The sequence below is a fragment of the Stegostoma tigrinum genome, chromosome 2, assembly GCF_030684315.1.
Source record: "Stegostoma tigrinum isolate sSteTig4 chromosome 2, sSteTig4.hap1, whole genome shotgun sequence".
Classification (NCBI taxonomy): Eukaryota; Metazoa; Chordata; class Chondrichthyes; order Orectolobiformes; family Stegostomatidae; genus Stegostoma; species Stegostoma tigrinum.
The window spans coordinates 124,892,672-124,906,964 of NC_081355.1; the positions used below are offsets into that span (position 1 = coordinate 124,892,672).

Below are 14,293 nucleotides of genomic sequence, written 5' to 3' on the forward strand. Positions count from 1 at the left end.
CAATACCATTAATAGCAATGCACACACAGCATCACATTTTCTGGAATTCTGTTCAAAGGTTGATGTTACAAATCTCCGCTGACAGATGCTCCAAAACGAGGTCTCTGCACTGGACTGTCATTGCATCACAGTTCATGATAATGACATCCAAGGAAAATCTGCAGAACAACATTTTAATGAGATATGTCAGTTTGTACAAATATAAATCAGATCTTACCAATTGAGCATTCTGAACAAGAACTAACCTCACACATCAACAGCACCAAATTCAAGTAGTGCTCCGCACTGCATCCTGATCTTCTGATATTTGAAACAGGGGCAACTGATTTGTTTCTTTGCAAATGGTGTTCGAAAATAGCATATTTTCCAGATGTGTACAGACCAATATCCATCGATGTTTAGCATCCAATTTAGAGAGAAGAATTTAGGTCCTGGAAACTTGGGTTTCAACCCCGCTAGTGTTGCACTCGTGGGTGCGCAACTCTTTTTGGGAGGAGGTTAGGGCAGCTTAGTGGCTCAGTGGGTAGCACTGCAGCCTCACAGCGCCAGGGACCCGGGTTCAATTCCAGCCTCGGGCAACTGTCTGTGCAGAGTTTGCACATTCTCCCCATGTCTGCATGGGTTTCCTCCAGGTGCTCCAGTTTCCTCCCACAGTCCAAAGATGTGCAGGCTAGGTGGATTGGCCATGCTAAATTGCCCGTAGTGTTCAGGGGTGCGTGGGTCTGGGTGGGATGCTCCAAGGGGCGGTGTGGACTTGTTGGCCGAAGGGCCTGTTTCCACACTGTAGGGAATCTAATCCAATTTTGGATCTCGACATTCTTTGATTGAGTCCTCTTTCTTTAATACTTACATAACTGAATTACAATCTGTCTGAAGATCCACGCAATGCCACTACATGCTTTGTTATCCAGATTGCACTAAAGCTTTCTGTTTGTGATTTGAAGAGATAACAATACCCCAAACTTTCACCTACAAATTTTGACACCAACCCATCAATGCTATTTTCATCTCTATCACGTTGTTGCCTCCTCTGAAAACTCTTGCAATATCTAAGCTATAATGATCCTTTTTGTAACTCTCATGTCATGTCCACATATTTTCTCTTGTGCTGGAAATTGTATAATTTTGCCCTCAACTTGAAACTGTAACATTCTCCTGACAATATTATGTTAATTGACATTTTGCAGTTAAGATTGTTCTCAACATTCAGCAAGTTTCATACTAATAACCACTCAGCTGAAGTACTAACGTTTTTAGCTAAACATTAACAAAGTGCAAACAAAACTGTGGAATGTTAGGAAGATGATCACAGGACTCAAGTAAGTGAAAAAAAAATCAGTATTTCAGGCCTTCTGAAAGGCAATTAGGGATAGGCAACAAAAGGCCAGAGTTGACAGTAATTGTTGTCCCAAGACAAAATAAAAACATTGCTACTATTCTCCTACTTTCATGATTAATTCCACAAATACCAGAGATGGAATTTGAGTTGTACTTAAAACAAGTGCAAACACACAGAACCTGCACAAGACAAACAGAATGTACAAAATGATTTCGATTGTTGACTTTGAAAAAATAAATTAACACAGGAACCAACACTTGGGCAAACTAAATTAATTAGAATACATAGCAAATTCTTTCACATATTCATCTCCGCAATAGCAAAAATACTCCAACCTAGATGACTATCATTTATAAAATGTTGTCTGTAAATCTCCAAAGGTTTCTCCTAATTCCAAAAGCAGAAAACAAACTTACAGTGTTGAAGTTGGCTAATAATTATATCTTATTAAATTTTAATGACATGTGTATTATGAAACAGTTGTGGGACGGTGAGATATTAACCACCTCCCTGCTATTCTGAATCTATTAAAACTTGAACAAAAGAAAGAGCAAGCAAAAAAAGCATTCAAATAACCCAATGTAAGTTAGTATTAATTTTCGTCAACTCCTCCAAAAATTAATTCAATTCTTCTAAATTGAAGAAGCACAAAAGAAAGATAGTTGTTTTTCAGACAAACCACCTCAACGACAGAACAGCACTTATGTTGCATCTGATTCTTTAAAAAACTCTCTCTAAATATAATACCAGCTCAATAGCACCAATTCATTATTCAAAATACAAGTTACAAACATTTTCCCAAAACTCATAAATAAAACAAAGAATGGCACATGCTGGAGATCTGAAGCCTAAACAAAATCTGCCAGCAAAAGTCAGTGCATCTGACAGCATCCACAGGAATAAAGCAGAGTTAACCTTTCAATCTCTCCTGCATCTAAGATGCTGCTTGGCCTGCAGTGCTCATCCAGCTCCACACCTTGTTATTTCGGTAGTGGTGAATGGGTAGTTCATGCTGAAAGCAAACCACGTACTGTGAAGATAGACTTTGAGTGGGTGAAAATAACTGGGTTGCTTTTAGCACAAACAATGTCATAACAGGACTGGTTGTGGGGGTGGGTTAAAAACACGGAATGATAGAGTCTGGCAGTAAAGTTATTGAACTCTATGTCGAGTCCCAGCGGCTGCACAGTCCCCAGACAGAAAATGAAATGTTGTTCTGAGAGCTTACACTAAGGCTCACTGGAGCACAGCAGCAGGCTTGCAACAGAAAAGTTGGCAATGGGAACAAGGTAGTGTGTTCGTGGCAGGCAAATGGAAGTTTGGGGTCACTTTTACAGACAGAATGTGGGTGTTCTGCAAAGCCGACAGCCAATCTGCATTTCATCTCTCCAATGTAGAGCAGACCACATTGTGAGCAGCGAATACAATAGACTAGATTGAGTGAAGTGCAGGTAAATCACTGCCTCACTTGGAAGGTATATATGGGGCCCTGGATAGTAGGGAGGGAGGAGGCAGGCATTACACATTAGGCAATTGCCTAAGAAGACACCGTGAAACGTAAGAGTGTGGACCCTCGTGTCCTGGAGGAACAGTACTTACCTTTTGCTTCAATTTATATTGAACTCAACATCAAGTTCAATAACTTTGGAGCCTCATTCCAACCCATCCTGGTCCTATCATGATATGGGTTGTGTTCAGTGCAGCCTACCCATTGTGACATCAACCACTTTGCACATCTGGACAGCTGTTGACTTGTGGGAGGTCTCGAGTTTTGACAGAAAACCTCACTGGCATAACTTGTAGAAGGCCACGTTGGCACAGCTAATCAGCTTTTGGATCTCTTTGGCTATTCTAGGTTTTTGAGAGAAGTGGGTGTCCCACGAATGTAAAGTGTTCAAAATATTCCACAATCTCCTTCAAAATACACTGGAAATAAGCTGGCTGGCTGGCCGACCAAGAATTATTTGATAAATAATTTGTGTTTTGGCCACATTCAAAGTCAGACCCCATTTCTTGCATGCAGAACCGAAGAAATCAGGGTTAGATTGAAAACCCTGTGCAAAAGCGGCCAACAACACTGCCATCAACCACATAGTGTAGGTTATGTGGGACTATGGTAGTCAGTTGACTTTTCGAATAGTAGTCACGGAGGATTAACAAATTTTCCACTGAATTCCTTTTCCTCACATGCATTGCTGTGCTATATTCGCGACAAAGAACCTTCTGGTCACGTTCCAATGAAGGAAATTACGTTTCAGCTTGTTTCAGCGTGAAGATTTAAGGTCTTTGCTCTGCATGATTTCATATGACAAACTGCCGGCACTATTCAACGGTAATTAATACAGGCACCAAAGGACAATGGGTCTTTGATGAAGAGACAGCCAAGAGGTAGAATGTAAATAGTACTGTCACCCAGCCTTGCTTGACTCAAACCACCATTTTGAAAGTGTCATTTTCAGATCTTGAACAAATTAATTGAAGTCATCTTGAACAAAAGTTGCAGGACACTTAAACCTAAGGAGCAGAATTCAGAGGTCATGCGTGGCAGTCAAAAGTTTTAGACAGATCCACAAATGCAATTAAGAATTCCTCGTGTTGGTCAAAGTTTTTTTCTTGGTTTGACAAAGTACATTGAACTGGAGGAAACCAGCATGTTTTTCTTGCTATTTGATGATCAGTTATGCGGCTGCACTCTAGTAGGAATAAGCAGAGGGTGGAAGGGCACATAATGTACCCTGGCTGGTCGATTTCAAATATTTCAATTTAGCTGCTTCAACAGCATCATGAGGAAAGAATAATTGTTACAATAATCCCGCAGTTTCCTTCCTGTTAATCATGGTTCACTCTAGTTTTTCAGTTCCCAAAGAACAAGCTCAACACCACAGTTGCTCTGATAAATATCTCTGAAAAGCACAAATAATTGTGAAGAGCAGAAATCTTGGGTTCAGCTCAGCTACAGGGAAGGACATGCTCAGTGGAAGTTAACCAACCTCCTGCACCCAGCAACATGAAAGAGTGCCATATTGCTCCCCATTCAGCTTCAGTGCCGACCAATGAGGATCTCAGCAAATTGCAGGCCTTGATTTTGAAGACTCCACTCACCAGAACCTGGCCCAAGCAGACACTGATAGATTCCAGGTTCTAGTCATTAAGGAACCCACTGGGATGTGAGCCAGGAAAGAGGAGCTTGTAAAGGGGTGTTGGGCAGCTGAGGGGACCAGTGAGGATGGGGAAGAGACATGGAATGGGGAGTGTATTCCCCCTAAGCCAGCAGGGAGGTTGCCCTGATTTTCCAGTCAGGAAACGAGCCATTTCTCTTGTCGCTGTGAAGACAGGCGAGAGTTTAGTTCACACTTCCAAGTGAACCCTCTCCGATGAAGGGTCTAGGCCCGAAACATCAGCTTTTGTGCTCCCGAGATGCTGCTTGGCCTGCTTTGTTCATCCAGCTTCACACTTTGTTATCATGGCTGATAATTGACTACTTAAGGCCCTGAAGTAAGGAACTTGCAGCTCAACATTAAATTATAAAAACAGTCAAGTTTACAACAAAATACATATCAAGATACCCAATAAACATGATCACACTAACAGTGTGTTACTCCCAACCAGTTCCACTGCAAATCTCCAGCCATCCATTAATTACATGACCTTCGAATCATACAGGTCTCCACATGGCCTACATTTGCATTCGCATTCTGTTACTTCTCCAGGAAATATCATTATCAGCACGGAAACTACATTTGGCTCAATCACTATTATTACTGATGCACAGCGGTTGGTAGCCCTCAAACTCTCAGCGATTCTATCGGTTGTGTTTATGATGGGATCACATGCGGTGATGGGATCACATTCAATGGCCTGGCTTGAAGGAACAGCTTATCTTTTTATATAAGTACAAATTAATAGAGACATGCAAGATGATCAGAGGATTAGATATGGTGGACAGTGAGAGTCTTTTTCCGAGGATGATGACTTCAGCTTGTACAAGGGGGCGGAACGAAAAATTGAGGGGTGATAGGTTTAAGACAGATGTCAGAGGCAGGTTCTTTACTCAGAGTGGTAAGGGTGTGGAATGCCCTGCCTGCCAATTTAGTTAACTCAGCCACATTAGGGGCATTTAAACAGTCCTTGGATAAGCATAAGGATAATGATGGGATAGTGTAGGGGGAGGGGCTTAGATTAGTTCACAGGCCGGTGCAACATCGAGGGCCGAAGGGCTTGTTCTGCACTGTATTGTTCTACGTTCTACGTTCTAGATACAGAAATATATCTAGTCCTGCAAATTAACAACATACAAAGTGACAACATGTCGTAAATTGTCAACGAGTCTGCCAGTAGTTGAGAATGTTGAACATTGGCATTTCAACTGGCTCCCCAATGCTCAGCGTTTGCAATGGCTTGGCAGTCTTAATTGAAGGGAAATTTGGCTGTCGTTCCACCTTGTTTTTGTTACTTACAACTGTTACTAATTTTGACTTCAGTATATTTTTGCTCTCGGAAGAGTAACGGGATAAGGGGGTCACTGGCTCGGCAGCATTTATTGCCCATCCCTATTTGCCCAAAGGGCAGTTCAGAGCCAACCACACTGCTGTGGGTCTGGAGTCATATCCAGGCGAGATCAGGTAAGAATGGCAATCTCCTTCCCTCAAAGACATTAGTGAACCAGGTGGGCATTTCTGACCATCAACAATGGATTCATGGTCATCATTAGATTCCTAATTCCAGATATTTTATTGACTTCAAATTTTATCTGCCGTAGTGGGATTCAAACCCAGGTCCCTAGAACGCTATGTGGGTCTCTGGATTAACAGTTCAGTGATAACACAAGGCCATTGCCTCCCCATGACTTTCCAAGCTTTCAGAAGCTGAGTTTCCCCATCCAAACACTGCTCTATTCAATTGTGTTGGATTTGCTCAGTTTCTTTATTTGCCTTGACTAATTTTCATCGCTAACTCAGTTTTTCCATTTGGCTAAGGATGGTGTGGAATTGCGTTATATTAAATTTCCCAATCATTTATAAAACAGCTGAATTCCTCAACCATGAGCAGAGGGTTAGGGTCGCTCAACATGTCTGGAATGCCATTCTACTACTTCACTGATGGTCTTATAATGTCAACTGGTCTAACTCCCAGTGGTCAGAATCGTCATCAACCATGATAACATAATCACTTCCTGCAAGACTGAAGAGTTTTACAGCAAAGTGGCATCATGGTCTGTCCGAGATGGCATGTATTGTATGTGGCTTGGTTGGTACTCATTAGAACCACCGCACTCATCTCATCGTCCATGTTCAGTCAATCAAGCACTTCCTTGACTCAACTCCTTCGTTGGTTCAAGTGATGTGCCTCAGCAAGTTTTCTTATCTTCTTTCGGATAATGACTCTACTCCCTTTTGCAATATATGATCACAATCTTTGAGGCCCAATGCTATTCCAGCAACAGATGCATCCTTGACACACTTAAGCTATCTTTTCATCCAGACTGCCTGCAGCACTTTCACAGTGCATATTTTGTGATGTTTGTTTGATTTGAGCAAGATACCAGTCTTTCAGATTCAATATCTTGACAGGATTGATGTCTACCATTGCATGTCAGGCTGTTATTTTTCAGGGAATCTGGAAGATTCTTGGATGACTCTTGGCATCCTTAACTTTCATCAGTAAGACAGAGGTTGACAAGGTACAAATGTTTCATTTGCTCGTAACTTCATGTCGCAGTATTATTTCTGAAAATTTAGTAGCAGTCTTTGCAGATGGTCTGGAACAGATGGAAGCAATCTCATCAAGGTGCTTTGAAGTGACTGGTGTTAAGACTTGCCTCTCAAATAGGCAATAATTAAAATACAAAAGTCAAGACAAAACCCAGGTACACTTACTCAATCTGAGCATAGTGTCAGTTTCGATTAATACCCTGGATGCAAGTAGAACTATTTGCCTTTGCAGCATAAGGCATCACACTAAAACCTGATTTCATAATTGAAATCATTGTACTTCTGAACTGGCACCGGAATGACTACTGAGATAACAAAGTGTGGAGTTGGATGAACACAGCAGGCCAAACAGCATCTTAGCAGCAGGAAAGTTAACGTTTCGGGCCTAGACCCCTCATCAGAACTGGGGGAGGGGAAGAGGATTGTGAAATAAAAAGGGAGGGGGGCAGGAGGCAAATCAAAGGTGGATAGAGAAGATAGGTGGAGAGAAGACAGACAAGTTAGATCGGGGATGAAGCCAGTAAAGCTGAGCATAGGTGGGGAGGTAGGGAGGAGATAGGTCAGTCCAGGGAGCACGGACAGGTCAAGGGGGCAGGATGAGGTTAGTAGGTAGGAAATGGGGGTGCGGCTTGAGGTGGGAGGAGGGGATAGGTACAAGGAAAAACAGGTTAGGGAGGCGGGGACAAGCTGGGCTGGTTTTGGGATGCGGTCAGGGGTGGGGAGATTTTGAAGCTTGGTGAAATCCACATTGATACCATTGGGCTGCAGGGTTCCCAAGTGGAATACGAGTTGCAGTTCATGCAACCTTCGGATGGCATCGTTGTGGCACTGCAGGAGGCCCAGGATGGACATGTCGTCTGAAGAATGAGAGGGGGAGTTAAAATGCTTTGCGACTGGGAGGTGCAGCTGTTTATTGCGAACCGAGCGTCTGTGTTCTGCAAAGTGATCCCCAAGCCTCTGCTTGGTTTCCCCGATGTAAAGGAGGCCACAACAGGTGCAGCGGATGCAGTATACCACAGCAGATGTGCAAGTGAACCTCTGCTCGATGTGGAAAGTGGACCTGGGGCCTGTGATGGGGGTGAGGAAGGAGGTGTGGGGCAGGCGTAGCACTTCCTGGGGTTGCAGGGAAAAGTACCGGGTGTGGTGGGGCTGGAGGGGAATGTGGAGCGGACAAGGGAGTCACAGAGAGAGTGGTCCGTCTGGAAAGCAGACAATGGAAGCGAGGAAAAAATGTCTTTGGTGGCAGGGTTGGATTGCAGATAGCGGAAGTGTTGGAGGATGATGCATTGGATCAGGACGTTGGTGGGGTGGTATGTGAGGATGAAGGGGATTCTCTTTTGGTTGTTATTGCAGGGACGCTGTCTCTATCTTGGGCAACCACCTAGAAACCGATGTACATTTCAAGCCCACCGACTCCCACAGCTACTTAAAATACACCTCCTGTCACCTAGCTTCCTGCAAAAATGCCATACCCTAATTCCAATTCCTTCGCCTCTGCCGCATCTGCTCCCAGGATGAGGCAATCCACTTCCGAACATCTCAGATGTCCTCCTTTTTCAAGGACCACAACTTCCCCCCCTGCAGTGGTCGAGAACGCCCTCAACCATGTCTCCCGCAACTCATCCCTCACACCACGTCCCCGCAATCACAACCAAAAGAGAATTCTCCGCATCCTCACGTACCACCCCACCAAACTCCTGATTCAAAGCATCATCCTCCGACACTTCTGCCATCTACAATCCGATCCCACTACCAAAGACATTTTTCCCTCCCCACTCTTGTGCGCTTTCCAGAAAGACCACTCTCTCCATGACTCCCTTGTCCACTCCACACTCCCCTCCAGCCCCACCACACCTGACACTTTTCCCTGCAACCACAGGAAGTGCTACACTTGCTCCCACATCCCCATCACAGGCCCCAAGACAACTTTCCACATCAAGCAGAGGTTCACTTGCACATCTGCTGTGGTATACTGCATCCGCTGTACCCATTGCGGCCTCCTCTACATCAGGGAAACCATGCGGAGGCTTGGAGACTGCTTTGCAGAACACCTACGCTCGGTTCACAGTAAACAGCTGCATCTCCCAGTCGCGAACCATTTCGACACCCTCTCCCATTCCTCAGATGACATGTCCATCTTGGGCCTCCTGCAGTGCCACAATGATGCCATCTGAAGGTTGCACAAACAGCAACTCGTATTCCGCTTGGGAACCCTGCAGCTCAAAAGGTATCAGCGTGGATTTCACAAGCTTCAAAATATCCCCTCCACCCATCACATCCCAAAACCAGCCCAGCTTGTCCCCGCCTCCCTAACCTGTTCTTCCTTGTACCTATCCCCTCCTCCCACCTTAAGCCGCACTCCCATTTCCTACCTGCTAACCACATCCCACCCCCTTGACCTGTCCGCCCTCCCTGGACTGACCTATCGCCTCCCAGCCTACACTCACTTTTCCTGGCTCCATCCCCACCTCTTTGACCTGTCTGTCTCCTCTCCACCTTTCTTCTCCTCTGTCCATCTTCGAACCGCCTCCCACCTTCCCCATTTATGTCAGATCCCTCTTCCCCTCCCCCATTTCTGATGAAGGGTCTAGGCCCAAAACATCAGCTTTCCACGTAAAGTTTGTTCGGTTTTATTGGTAGAGGGATTGAGTTTCAGAGCCATGAGGTCATGTTGCAGCTGTACAAAACTCTGGTGCGGTCGCACTTGGAATATCGCATACGGTTCTGGTTGCCGCATTATTAGAAGGATGTGGAAGCATTGAAAAGGGTGCTGAGGAGATTTACCGGGATGTTGCCTGGTATGGAGGGAAGGTCTTGAGGAAAGGCTGAGGGAGTTGAGGCTGTTTTCGTTCGAGAGAAGAAAGTTAAGAGGTGACCTAATAGAGACATACAAGATGATCAGAGGATTAGATAGGGTGGACAGTAAGAACCTTTTTCCTTGGATGGAGATGGCTAGCATGAGGGGACATAGCTTTAAATTGAGGGGTGAAAGATAAAGGATAGATGTCAGAGGTAGGTTCTTTACTCAGAGGGTAGTAAAGGCATGGAATGCCCTGCCTGCAACAGTAGTAAGCTTGCCAAGTTTAAGGGCATTTAAATGGTCATTGGATAAACATATGGAAAATAATGGAATCGTGTAGGATAGATGGGCTTCAGTTTGGTTTCACAGGTCGGCGCAACAACGAGGGCCGAAGGGCCGGTACTGCGCTGTAGTGTTCTATTTCCTGCTGCTAAGATGCTGCTTGGCCTGTTGTGTTGATTGAGCTCCACACCTTGTCATCTCAGATTCTCCAGCAGCTGCAGTTCCTAGTACCCCAGAATGACTACTACTTTGATTCGAGTTCAAGCTGCTTCTTGTTCTGTATGACAGTAACATACCGATCCTTAACAATGAATTTGCACATCAGTTCACACTCAGATGACAAATTAGGCAAGAACGTGACTCAGTACTTCACAAATCCATCAAATCATTGAACTGATTTCACAACAGTTCATCACTCATTTATATTACAGCTCCCGGGCTTGGTCCTTTTGCTGTCAGTACCTCACCTAAGCACTTGCCTTCAGGCATTTTAATCCACATCATCTTGTTCAGCTTCAGATTCATCTCATGATCTCTCTTTCACAACTGCACAAGATTCAAATCATGGTCTCTGATGGTCCCAGATCAATACCAAAAACTTCTACTCCACAAGATGGCTGACAGGCTTCCACAACATAGTTACGAAAAACACTCTTCACATCCAACGTTTGATGCAAAGAATTGTTGATAGTATGAGAAGTGAAGATATTGCTTTACATGTTGTAGCAAAATCCCTAACAGTTAGATGGAGCAGTGAGATCTCTTGAAAGTTTTACTGTGATCCTTTGAAAAATATACTTACTCTCAGTTTTCCCAATTTTTCATTATTGGACTAGCAGCATGGAAGCAATCCACTCGATTCTTTTCCAACATTTTCATCTGGTCTTTCAGGGTGGGGTCGAGCGGAGCTAGAATTCTCCTTGCCAGACCTTTAATTTGACTCTCACTTTCGTATATTTCAAGATAATGTTCACCACGGCACCTTTGTATTCTTCTTGGATATCTGTTAATGATTTTGTGGTTTACAAAATGCTGCAGATCTCTTCTGTCAAGCTCAAGGCTACCACTCCAAGTTTCAGACCTGCTTCAGCTAAACCGAATGGATTTTGCTTAATGTTTACTGTCTGGGCCTCTAGAACATCATTCTTCGCATTGCATTGAACTCTAAACCTGGTCTGCTCACTTGACACAAGCCACGACCCACCATACAGACTAAACTTTGCCTTCAAGAGCTTCAATTTTGGGTCCTAATTTTTTCAGTGACTTGGCAGATTCGCACAACTCATGATATTGCGCAAAGCACCAGTATTTGACATTTATTATTCACTTAATGGTCTCCTCTGCAGTCAGTATTCTAACAGGCACTAACAATTTCTCATCTTTTGACATACCAATGTGTTGGACGGTGTGCAGTGATTTATCAGAACCATCAGGTTACATTTGACCAGGAATCATCTTGGTTGGCATATCTTGCTTCTTTCAAGCCAAGCATAATGCACAGTATTTTAGCCGCTTGTAGTTAAACCTCACTCCATGTTTCTTTCATTTGACATCCACATTTATATCCTGTCCTCTGAACTCTGGGTTTCTGCTGGCTTTTAGGCAAGCATTCCTTCCTTCTTGCCAATCTTTTGTTTTCATTCATCCTCAAATGTCCCTCAGGATAAAGCAAAGCCAGCTGTGCTCTCAAATTAATGTGCTGTCATTGACTGACAATCTCAAAGCTTCTGCACACAACGGTAACTTGCTCTCAACAAAGTTTCAACTCTCAGCAGACATGCTCTCACCGCAGGATTTATTATGCCCGAGATGATCACAAGAGTTCAATCTTCCGGCTATCCAAACTCTGAGGATTCAGGGAGATATGACAGATAAGTAGTTTCCAATCCTCTTGAGCTCCAATGTGAGCAAATGTAATGACATGATGTTCAAAGTGCATCTTTGAAACTTTCAGACTTTCTGCAATCTACTTTTCGCCTCAGTCAGACTTAGACTGCAATACAACTTGAAGCACTCATTCTGACACCAATGGCATCATTGCAAATCTCATCTGCTCAGGTGTTCTACTTAATTCCACATCTAATTCCTAATTTTGTCACTGGAAAGTGGAAAATGCACTGTCGTTTTTAACTGGCATAGTTGCAAGCTGTTTTTTCTCACAACTTCTGAAACATTTCAACATTTTTAATTGTTCCACTCTGATACAATGTTTCTAGTGACACAATTTAATTTTGATTTGATTAATTACTGTCACATGCAGTGAGATTCAGTGAAAAGTTTCATTTTGTATGCTATCCAGGCATATCATACCTTACAGAAAAACAACACAGTAATAGAAAAGAATGCAGAATAGACTGTTATGGCTCCAGAGAAAGATCAACTCTAAAATACAAGAGGTCCATTCAAAAGTCTCATTATAGTGTGGAAGAAGCTGCTCTTTAATCCTTTTTTTTAAAAACTTGTTTTCAAAATTTTGCATCTTCTGCCCAATGGAAGAGGGTTGAAGATAGTATAACAGGGGTTGGAAGGAGTCTTTGATTATGTTGGCTGCTTTTCCAAGGCAGTAGGAAGTACTGACAGGGTCAACGGAAAGAAGGCTACTTTTCATAATGGACCGGGGCTGTGTTCACAACTCCCCGTAATTTCTTGCTGTCTTAGGCAAAGCAATTTTCATACCAAACTTATACATTTGAATAGGAAACTTTCTCTGATGTATCTATAGAAATTGATAACAGTTACTGTGGATGTGAAATTTCCTTAGACTTCTGACGAAGTCAAGGTGCATTTTTTAATACTCATTCGGGGGATGTGGCATCACTGGCTGGCCAGCATTTATTGCCTGTCCCTAGTTGCCCTTGAGAAGATTCTGAGCTGTACTCTTAAACCACTGCAGTCCACTTGCTGTGGGTTGAACCACAATGTCAATTGAGAGGGAATTCCAGGATCTTGACTCAGCAACAGATGGAGAGTGGCTTGGAGGGGAACTTGGAGATAATGGTGTTCCCATATATCTGCTGTCCATATCCTTGCAGATGCAAGTGGTTGTGGGTTGAAGGTGCTTTCTTAGGATCTTTCATGAATTTCTGCAGTGCATTTTGAGGACAATTCACACTGCTGCTACTGTCCATTGCTCATGGAGGGGCAGGATGTTTGTGGTCGTGGTGCAAATCAAGCAGGCTGTTTTGTGCTCGATTATGTCAAGTTTCCCAAGTTTTGTTGGAGCTGGACTCATTCAAGGAAATGGACAGTATTCCGTCACAGTTTTGACCTGTGCCTGGCAGACGGTGGATAGACTTTGGGGAGTCCGGAAGTGAGTTGAGAGGAGTTATTCATTGCAGTATTCCTCATGTCTCAGCTGCTCTTGTAGCCACTGTTTAGGTGGTGAGTCCAGTGAGTTGACGGTCAATAATAATGCTAAACATTGTGCAATCATTACCCAACATCCCCACTTCTGACCTTTTGATGGAGGGAAGGTCATTGAAAAGCAGCTGAAGATGGTTGGGCCTAGGACACTATCCTGAGGAACTCTTGCAGACATGTCCTGGAGGTGAGATGTCTGATCTTTAGCAACCACAACTATCCTCCTATGCAGCAGCTATGACTCCAACCACCAAAGAGTTTGCCCCTTATACGTATTAACTCCAGCTAAGGCTCCTTGAAGCCACACTCCGTCGAATGCAGCCTTGATGTCAAGGACCGTCACTCTCACCTCATCGTGGCAATTTTTCACAATGTCAGGTATATACCAGTGTTGTAACCATATTGGAACAGCTTGGTTGGGGAAGCAACAAGGTCTGGAGCACAAGCATTCAATACTATTGCTGGAATGTTGTCAGGGCCTGTGGCCTTTGCAGTGTCCAGTTTCTTGATATTGCGTGCAGTGAATCGAATTGGCTGAATACTGATATCTGTTATGCTGGGGACCAGTGCAAAAGGCCAAGATGGATTATCTACTCTGTACTCCTAGCTGAAGATTGCTATGAATACTTCAGCCTTATCTTTTGCTCTGAAGTGCTGGCTCTTCTATGATTGAGGATGAAGATATTTGTGCAGCCACATCCTCCAGTGAGTTGTTTAATCGTCTACCACCACTCAACTGATGTGGCAGGATTGCAGAGCTTAGATCTGATCCACTGGTTGTGGGATCACTTAGGTGTGTCT

General features: G+C 43.7%; 1 protein-coding gene across 14 annotated transcripts in view; it reads right to left on the reverse strand.

Annotated features, from left to right (window-relative positions):
* mpp7a (MAGUK p55 scaffold protein 7a) overlaps window positions 1-14,293 on the reverse strand; it is a 400,728-nt gene that overhangs the window by 338,797 nt on the left and 47,638 nt on the right. Inside the window, exon 1 of one of the 14 annotated variants that reach the window (XM_059639081.1) lies at window positions 2,255-2,357. The exons of the other annotated variants lie outside the window; for them this stretch is intronic. The gene's annotated coding sequence lies outside the window, so the exon portion shown is untranslated. Of the gene's footprint in view, window positions 1-2,254; window positions 2,358-14,293 lie in introns of those variants that run through there. 14 annotated transcript variants of the gene reach the window in all.